The 8,526-nt window shown below is 36.6% G+C and overlaps 1 long non-coding RNA gene across 1 annotated transcript; it reads right to left on the bottom strand.

The window, feature by feature from the left end:
- Positions 1 to 4,905: 4,905 nt before the first annotated feature.
- Positions 4,906 to 7,914, bottom strand: LOC130233219 (uncharacterized). Its single transcript, XR_008838197.1, has 2 exons — positions 7,821 to 7,914; positions 4,906 to 5,371 (listed from the first exon to the last, which is right to left on the bottom strand). It is a non-coding gene; the product is annotated as an uncharacterized LOC130233219 (long non-coding RNA).
- Positions 7,915 to 8,526: the final 612 nt, after the last annotated feature.

Here is an 8,526-nt window from a genome sequence, read left to right as displayed (position 1 = left end):
AATCGCATAAAAGATGCGAGAATAAAGCAGCATTTTCATCCAGCGAGTTAAAGTGAACAAAATAATCACTTCCTGATTAATATCAACAGTAAAAATGGAATTTGCTGTGGTGGGAGAAGCTGCATGAATCTTTTCTTGATTTAATAAATGACTTGTGCATCAGAATGCAATCCTGACACGCAGTGAATGCACGGTGGCGTTTAAAGGTGTAAGACGCGGAGCACAGACGCTCTTGATTCTGGAGGTCATCAATAATAACGCGTTTTAGAATAACCAAAACAACATTTTAGATGTTTTACAGTGTGCTTAGCCACTGGTTTGTCCATTCACACCCATTTTTGTCATTACATGATCTCTTATAATTACAGGACTTTTTTTAATGCACATACTGGAATTTGTTCGGTAAAAGTGTTTCCATTGCAGTTTATGCACATCTTTTCTTGTCGAATAAAACATTTATCCAACTCAGTTATGCACATCTTGCTGTTTGCATCAACTGTTTTTTTTTAATGCCCAAATCCAAAATGCACATAAAAATAGTTGGATGGAAACATAGCTACTGTCAAAGGTACTAAAAATGCAAAGGTACAAACCACTTTTTTGGACCCTTTTATACTTCTGACTACTGTCAGATGAACGCTGCTAACTTTAACGTTATTCTTGCCAAATAACTGTGCTTATCACTGGGTGACAAGCTGTTATAATATGCTGAAAGCCATGTAAATAATATATATATAATAAGTAATCAATATAGCTTATCTCTAATACAACAACAAACTCTGTATCACATCGGATGTCATTCCCTTGCATTAAATGCTAGCTCTCCCAGTTTTTTTTCTGCAACCTCGCTGCGTGCGCATCCTGAATGTTTATTAATATTCATCTATTAGTTTACAGAGAATTGTCCAACTGGGGTTTAACAAAAAATTTGGGTGAAGATATATCAATACACATGAGTATCACAATATTTTATTTGACAATACTGTAAGGATGCAACGATTATAGATTTTGGTTGTATGAATATAGTCTAAAGAATAATCACGGTTTTACTGTTATCACGATTATGCGTTCATTAATTTCAAAACACTACTGGTTTAGAAAAATCACATAAAATATCCTTGTTTATTGCTGCTCAGTAACCAATTAATACAGCATAAAATAATATTAAAAACAAACAATAGTTCATTTCTCATTGGACTTGTAAGTGAAAAAAAGTTTTTGGCATTTAAAGGGAAGTAATAATTTTACTCTGAAAAATAAATGACAAAACAATGAATAAATGAATAAATAAATAAATAAATATAAGAATAAATTAAACAATTGTGTTTGTCTAATGTAAACTTAAGCTACATATTAGCTAAGTGTTTAAAAAATTTTATATTACAAAATTGTTTGGTATTTTGTATTTGCATTTTAGAGAAATGTGTATATGAAATGTGTATATTCCATACAAAGTATAAAGCTATACTTTCAACTAGATGTGCCTGAAAAGCATGTGTGAGCATGTAATGCCCCTCGCATGTCGTGCTCCCCATGTGTGTGCGCGCGGTGGTCCCAGAATTTGTGCACAAGCTGCGCGCCTCCCTTGAAAATAACTTGCAATAATAATAACGCGCAAAACACGCGATATGTGAATGGCCCATAGTTAATAGCCTCAGTTAATCCAGTGTGTGTGGGTATTAGCCTCACTGTACAAACTCTGAACTTTAAACTAGAGCACAGTTGGCATCATGCGGTGTTCAGAAGCCTTTACAATTAATTACCCATGACGAATTAAAGCGCGGTAATAGTGAAAATAGTTAATCGTTGTATCCCGACAATACAGTATCAATTTTCAAAATCACAACATCGATATTTTGAAAATTATAAGATTTGTAGCAGTTGTTTTTAAATCTAACATTACATCCCAATGCTAGACAGCAGTATTCTTGATGGAGAGGATAAGCGTGATGATAGGATGTACTAGTGTAAAATGGGAGTCAGGGTACAACAGAGGTGAGGGTCCAAACACAGTTTATTTACAGCTTAATCAGGCTGGGTAGTCATGAGGGTAATCCAAAAGCATAGTTGTAGTCACAGGCAAAGAGGTCAGTGCAGGCAGCGAACAGGATAAATAAAGAACAAAACAAGGGTCAGGAAACAAGGCAAGGCTAGACTAGACCAATGTATGCATTTTAATGTTACAGACAAATAAGACTCAGCAATGTGTGTGAGTGAGAGTAGTGTATATAGTCCATTTAATCAGTCTGTAATGAGCTTCCAGCAGTGTGTGTGCAATCAGGTAAAGCACTGGTACTGGTGTGTGCGTGTGGTGCATGATGTGATCTGTAGTTCATTTCAGTAGCAGTTCTGATTTGTGTGATTGTGACAACTAGAAGGGGATCCCTTTCAACTCACTTTGGAGCAAGATAAAAGATCAATGTTACCACCAACCTCAACGTATAAAACACTAATATCTCACTTAGTTTCATTTGCAAAGATATCCGCCCTCTCAGTATCGTAGAGATTGAAGGCTTTTATATATCGAGCTCTTGAAAGCAGCAGGACTTTAAGTGCATGAGCATCGTCTTTTGTCAGTGTTATTACAAAGAGTGCACCAGTTACAGTATTTTTGCACACACGGGAAACTGCTTATTATGGAAAGCTGTGCGATAGATCATATCACCTGTGCGTACAGCACATGCCTTCATTATAATGATGATCATCCTCTCATTCTTGATCTATGTTTGTTTTCAACTGTTTCCTTTTGCTCACTGCTTTTTATTATAAGATCGCATTTACACGCATATTGGCAAAAAGTCACAGGCAAATAATATGTTTGATTAATAAGCCAGCATTGGCCCGATTGAGCAACTGACAATCCTGTCTGCTATCTTGAGAATTAAAAATTTTTCATATAAAGGGCCAAAAATCATTATGAGAGCCGTGGGCCGAAGATAAATATCTCAAACTATTACATTATTGCCATAGTTGCCATGGTTAATTTCATCATTTATTTCATAATATTTAAAAATAAAAAAACATTACTTGAATTGTAAAAACTATTTTATTGCAATTAAAAACATAGCAATAAACAGTGGAGTTCAGTGCTGAATTCAACTAGTCAAGCAGAATCAGTCTTTGCCTTGAGTTGCTCACCAAGGTTTCTGCATTGTCCTCTATCAATCAGTTGACAGTATGTACATTTAAACAAAATCTGATTCATTTACAATATTTGATTTAAACATTTAATTTCAGTTAGCTTTTAACAATAAAACAAAAGGTTACAATTTAGATTTGAAATGACAATCTCTAAACCAGCCCCATCATTCCTACACTGTTCTCAGATGGAATGGCGGGCCAAATCAAAGATTATCATGGGCCAACTTTGGCCCACGGGTCCTAGTTTGGCCGTCTCTGATCTTGAGCATCTATGATGCTGACCCCTGACCATTGGTCTATCCTTATTGTCGAACCCTGTAACCGCTTGTATTGGATACATTTAATTAAAGAATCCTGCAATTGTATCGTTGCGATTAGTTATTGCAAGGGGCTGCACAATGAAATGTGTATATATATTATTTAATTTCCCCTGTCCTGGGGCAAATGCGTGATTGCCAGCTGTGTGTGACAGTCTTACTAGCCAATTGAGTGAGCACACTTTCGTTCTGCCCAATAAGAATTGCGCAACCGAACTAGACCCACAATAAAAAAGAAAATAAACAGGAAAGCGCTGACAAGTGGGGTTATGACGCCTGCTGCTTCAGAAGCATCAATAGACAAACTAATATAGACGAAAAAACAGCATGTTGGTCATTTTTAAGAGCTGTCATAGAATTGTTGCCATGACTTACAGCTTATTGAGCGAAGCTTGACTACAGAGTTAAATTATAAATTAAATTGCAATCGCAATTTCTGTCAAAAATAAACCACAGTTAGATATTTTTTCCAAATCACACAGTTCTCTAAAGGATGCTGCAAGCAGTTTATTTTTTTCTTTTATGCATATTGCAAAAAGTATAGCTAAATGCTATCAAAGCATAAAGGGACTGATTAGTGAAATGCTGAGCATGCTCTAATTCTTTTTTTTTTACCCCATGGTTTGTATATAGTGGTGTTCTTAATGAAATATTTAAAAAAATTATATCCTTGAAATAATAAAAAAAATATCTATAATATTGCTTGGCTTACAATTTCACAATATATCGTATGGCAACCCTTCTACCATCAAATGTATCGTATCGCCAGATTCTTGGTGATACACAGCCTTACAAGCCAGGAGAACAATGACATGGAAAGCACCATTTTTAAATGCATATCCCAGGCATGACACATAATACAATGGCGGCATGAGGCAATGAACCATGCTAAAACTGCTTGTCAACTTCTTGTGACAAATATCAATGCCTTTGTCCCATATCTCATACAAACGTGTAGAAAGGCTTTCTGAGGCTCCCTCTCTCTATTTGTGCACACTTGCTATGCTTCTACATTTAAAATAATGAACTTGAGCGTGCAAAAGATGTGATATGTGAATAGACTCCTATGTCCTTTTTTTTTTTTTTTTTTTTTGAGCAACCATGACATTGGTTGCAAATTCAAGTAAGGGTACTGTTGGAAGTGGAAACACAAACCTGATCAGGGTGACCCTGGGTGAAAACTTTTTATTCAAATCTTTCCAAAAGTAGATGGAATATGTAATGCGGTGTATGAATTCATGTTTTTATTGTGATTAGAAAGTATGACTGCATTTGCTTGCATGAAAACATTGATTTTACTTGTTAATCAAAACATTAAACAGCTACACTAACACTGCTAAAAGCTTAGATTAGTCAATGGTTATGCCACATCCTTTTCTGTCACATGTACCGTATATACACATCCATATGCACATCGTGCCTGGCACAGAAGGTCATTTTTCTTCACTGGTGCTCTCTGCTCTGTGATCTTTGTAAAGCGTAATTCAGGTAAAGATATAGTCTCTAGAGAGTGAGCTAAGAGAGGAAAAGATAGCAGGAATATCCATTAGTCCTGCTTCGGGGGTGTAGTGTATCCTGAGAAAAGTGGCTGTACAATAAGGGCTCTGATGCAGAGCATTCAAGGTGTGTGGTGTTGGTTTTCTCGCCCTTCTGAGGCACAGGCCTGTCCTTGTGCAGCTGAGCCTGGTGGAGATGGGCTGTGGAGGGCCTATTCAACTCGTCTGCTGTCTCTTATTTTCTCTCTCTCTCTCCCTCTTGCCAATATACAAGGTTCTGTTTGGTCAAATTCTACTCTCCTCCCTCCATTCCTCATGTCCTGGCAGCCGCACAAGCACAGAGACAGTCATTGTACCACTCTCCTTTGCTCCACTTCTCACTCTGTTGCTCTCATTCCCTCTGTAGTCATAGTTGTTCTGTGAGAGAGATAGATGAAGGGGAAGACTTGTGTGATACACATGGAAGAAGGGATGTAAGGATGAGTTTGGTCATGTAAACTGCACAGAGTACTTTGAAATATATGGAGCCAGATCGTCTCAAATGTAATAGATTTGCATTTATACAATTCATAAATGCACAGCACAGTCATAAATTCAAAACACAATTCATAAATTCACAGTAAAAAGCAAAAATATTTCCCAATTGCTCACACATATGCATCTTGTATAATAAATATTACAAAAAAGATTGTATTACTAAACGAGTTGTTATATACGATTCGTTTGAATCAATGATACGTTCAGTAAGATTTGCTACTGGATGCATTGAATAGAGTTGTTCGCGAATGACATAAGATCATCGTATTCAATATTACTTATATAATATTGACAAGGTATAAGAATATAAAAACATTGTAATTAATACTGTTACTATACTATTAGCAACTTTGCAACTAAGTTTAACAACTTTTTTTTTTATATTAGTTAAGCTCATAACTCTGCCTCCAGCCTTTAAACCTTTTATTGTCCTCCCTGACGACTGTCATTTGCGAAAACGTATGTGTTTCTACACACACATACACACAAATGCGTGAACGCACACACTCATGCAGGCGCTCGCAGCCGCGCACACGCACACACCGCACACCACACACGCGCACACACCACACACACACACAGACCTTGATTAGGAGAACAGTGGAAGGATTAAAATGTGTTCAGTTCATTAGGATATGCCCATGCTGATCATGCCACTCCTGGAGAGGGATGTGCAGCCAAACCTAAAGTGGTTGTGGCAACGGATTACTCTCTGCTCCATGGTAATTATTGCCCGATCACCAAGCCCCACACCACTGGTATTGCCTGTAGTGACTGTTTTGTGGTCCCATAGAGCAGGCCTCATCCTGTGAAAAGGCTTTGGATATAAATAGGCAATGCAGCAAACAGGGTTACTCAAGTATCTGTTTGTGAACAGTGGTGAAGGTGATGCTCTGATGTGGCTTTTCAAGTTGCAATTTATTAAGCTAAAATTTATCAAATAATTATTACTTATCACTCAACTATAAGCTACTTTGTGGTGAAAAACACTTGACTCCATTGAGATCATTTGATTTATTATAATTGTTTTTTTTTTTATTTACGTATATGCATGGTTTTCTTGTCTTGCTTGCAGGAGTATTAAAAGCAACTCGGTAAATGCAAGTAATGCTGAGCATGCAAACTTTGTGTTAGTGGTATTTAAAACTGTGTCAGCTGTACCCATGGGTGCATGCAGGGTTTATTCCAAGGTACGCACATATAGCACTGCTCCACCCCATCATCCTTATCTCATTTCAATCTCAAGAACACTGATACTTGCTGTCAAAGGCAACATTATTAAGGGCATTTCGGTTCAACATTGATTGGATCAAACTTATGTTTCCTTTTTAAAGAACATGAAGCACATCAGCACACAAAATCAGATGCTTAATACGTTATCTTGAAAATTATGACATATTTAAAAAAAAAAAAACACTTGTATACCACAAGGTATGCACTACAGCACAGCCCCACCCTATCATAACTTAATCTGATTTCAATCTCAGAGACATCGATGCTTGCTGTCAAAGACTACATTATTTAAGGGCATTCGTTATGACATTGATAGAATCAAACATGTTTCCTTTTTAAATAAAATAAAAGCACATCAGCACTGAAGAAAAAATCAGATGCTCAAGACGTAATCCTTAAAATTGACATATTAAAAAATGTGCAAATATATGAGATTTGTGATGCACACATTACAGTAAAGCATTAATTAAATCCTTATTTTCCACTGAACAAAACAAATCATTACCGCACAGTTGTGTAGTGGATGGGCACAAACTCAAATACAATTCAATATAATTTGTATCTTAATTTGAATATATTATTTGTTGGTCAGTTAGCTACTAGATAAAAAAAAAAGAACGAATATAATTTGAGAGGAAGTGCTTCAAAACAAGTCCAGTATATGCTTCTGTGCCAAAGCACAAACTGGTTGTTATTCCTTTATTTTTTTCATTCATTCATGAATGGTTTGTTAAATTAATAATAGTCTAGCCTAAATAAAATGAAAGTGAAATATTCAGTTTCAGAGAAGCCTAATTAAACAGTTTTCACTGTTAATGACAAAATCATCCATTGCGCTGGTAATACATAAATAAATTAATTAATTAAAAAAAAGCAGCATTAATATGCACCCTTTCATTGTAGGTATGCACAGTATGTTCAGCCGTATGGCTGCAGGTGCCCCTGGCGATACCTGAATACTCGTTTATACACTGTAAAAAAAATTCTGGGTTCCAACTACCAATCTATTTTACTTAATTTTATCCTTAGGTCTCTAATTCCTGTTCTGAAAACAGTTCATTTAAATGCAATATTGTGAAGAGAGGAAACCAAATACCTTTTTTATAGTGGTTGATTTTCATTTTTCCCATCTGTATTTCACATTTATGTAATGAACCGGATATTAACATGTAACACACATTATGCACTATTCCTTCTCTTAAATCTTTTTCTCTTTTTATGGTTTCCAATACTGGATGCTCGTTTATCTCTTCCTCTATTAGTTAAGCTGGGGTGGAGTGGCCCTGGTCCTTAAAATGTGGGTTTGTGCTATTTTATACTTGCTGATGGCAGGATCATTCTCCATGTTTGCATGTGCATGCGTGTTTGTGCATGCTAGAGCTGCCTGGCTCAGGGGGTGTGGCTCACTGGAGTGCTTGCTTGCGGTCTCAGCCTCAGAACACAAATAAAGGCTTGGCCCACAGCACACGGCCGATCAATTGCTGTTATCTAGCCTCAAAACAAGTCATCTTCCCGTAAGCTTTCCTGAATATTCCATAGATTGCTCCTTGAGGGTATTTAGTAAGATTTGCTCTTCCAGAGAACACCACTGAAACTCTTTTTGGCTTTGTCTGTAATCCCCTCCCACCTTGTTTCCCTTTTCTCACTTCCTGAGACACTCTCAGGAGGGACACAGTTCTATTTCAGGTTTACTTAAAAATATGGCTGCTTTGGTGTGACCTTAACATAAAAAGCTGGTTAGACACTATAACTCTGATACTCATAGTTCTGCAAGTTTCTTACAATATGAGATCACCTTGCCA

This window comes from Danio aesculapii, chromosome 8 (genome assembly GCF_903798145.1).
Source record: "Danio aesculapii chromosome 8, fDanAes4.1, whole genome shotgun sequence".
Taxonomy (NCBI): Eukaryota; Metazoa; Chordata; class Actinopteri; order Cypriniformes; family Danionidae; genus Danio; species Danio aesculapii.
This window is presented reverse-complemented; position numbering and strand designations above follow the sequence as displayed.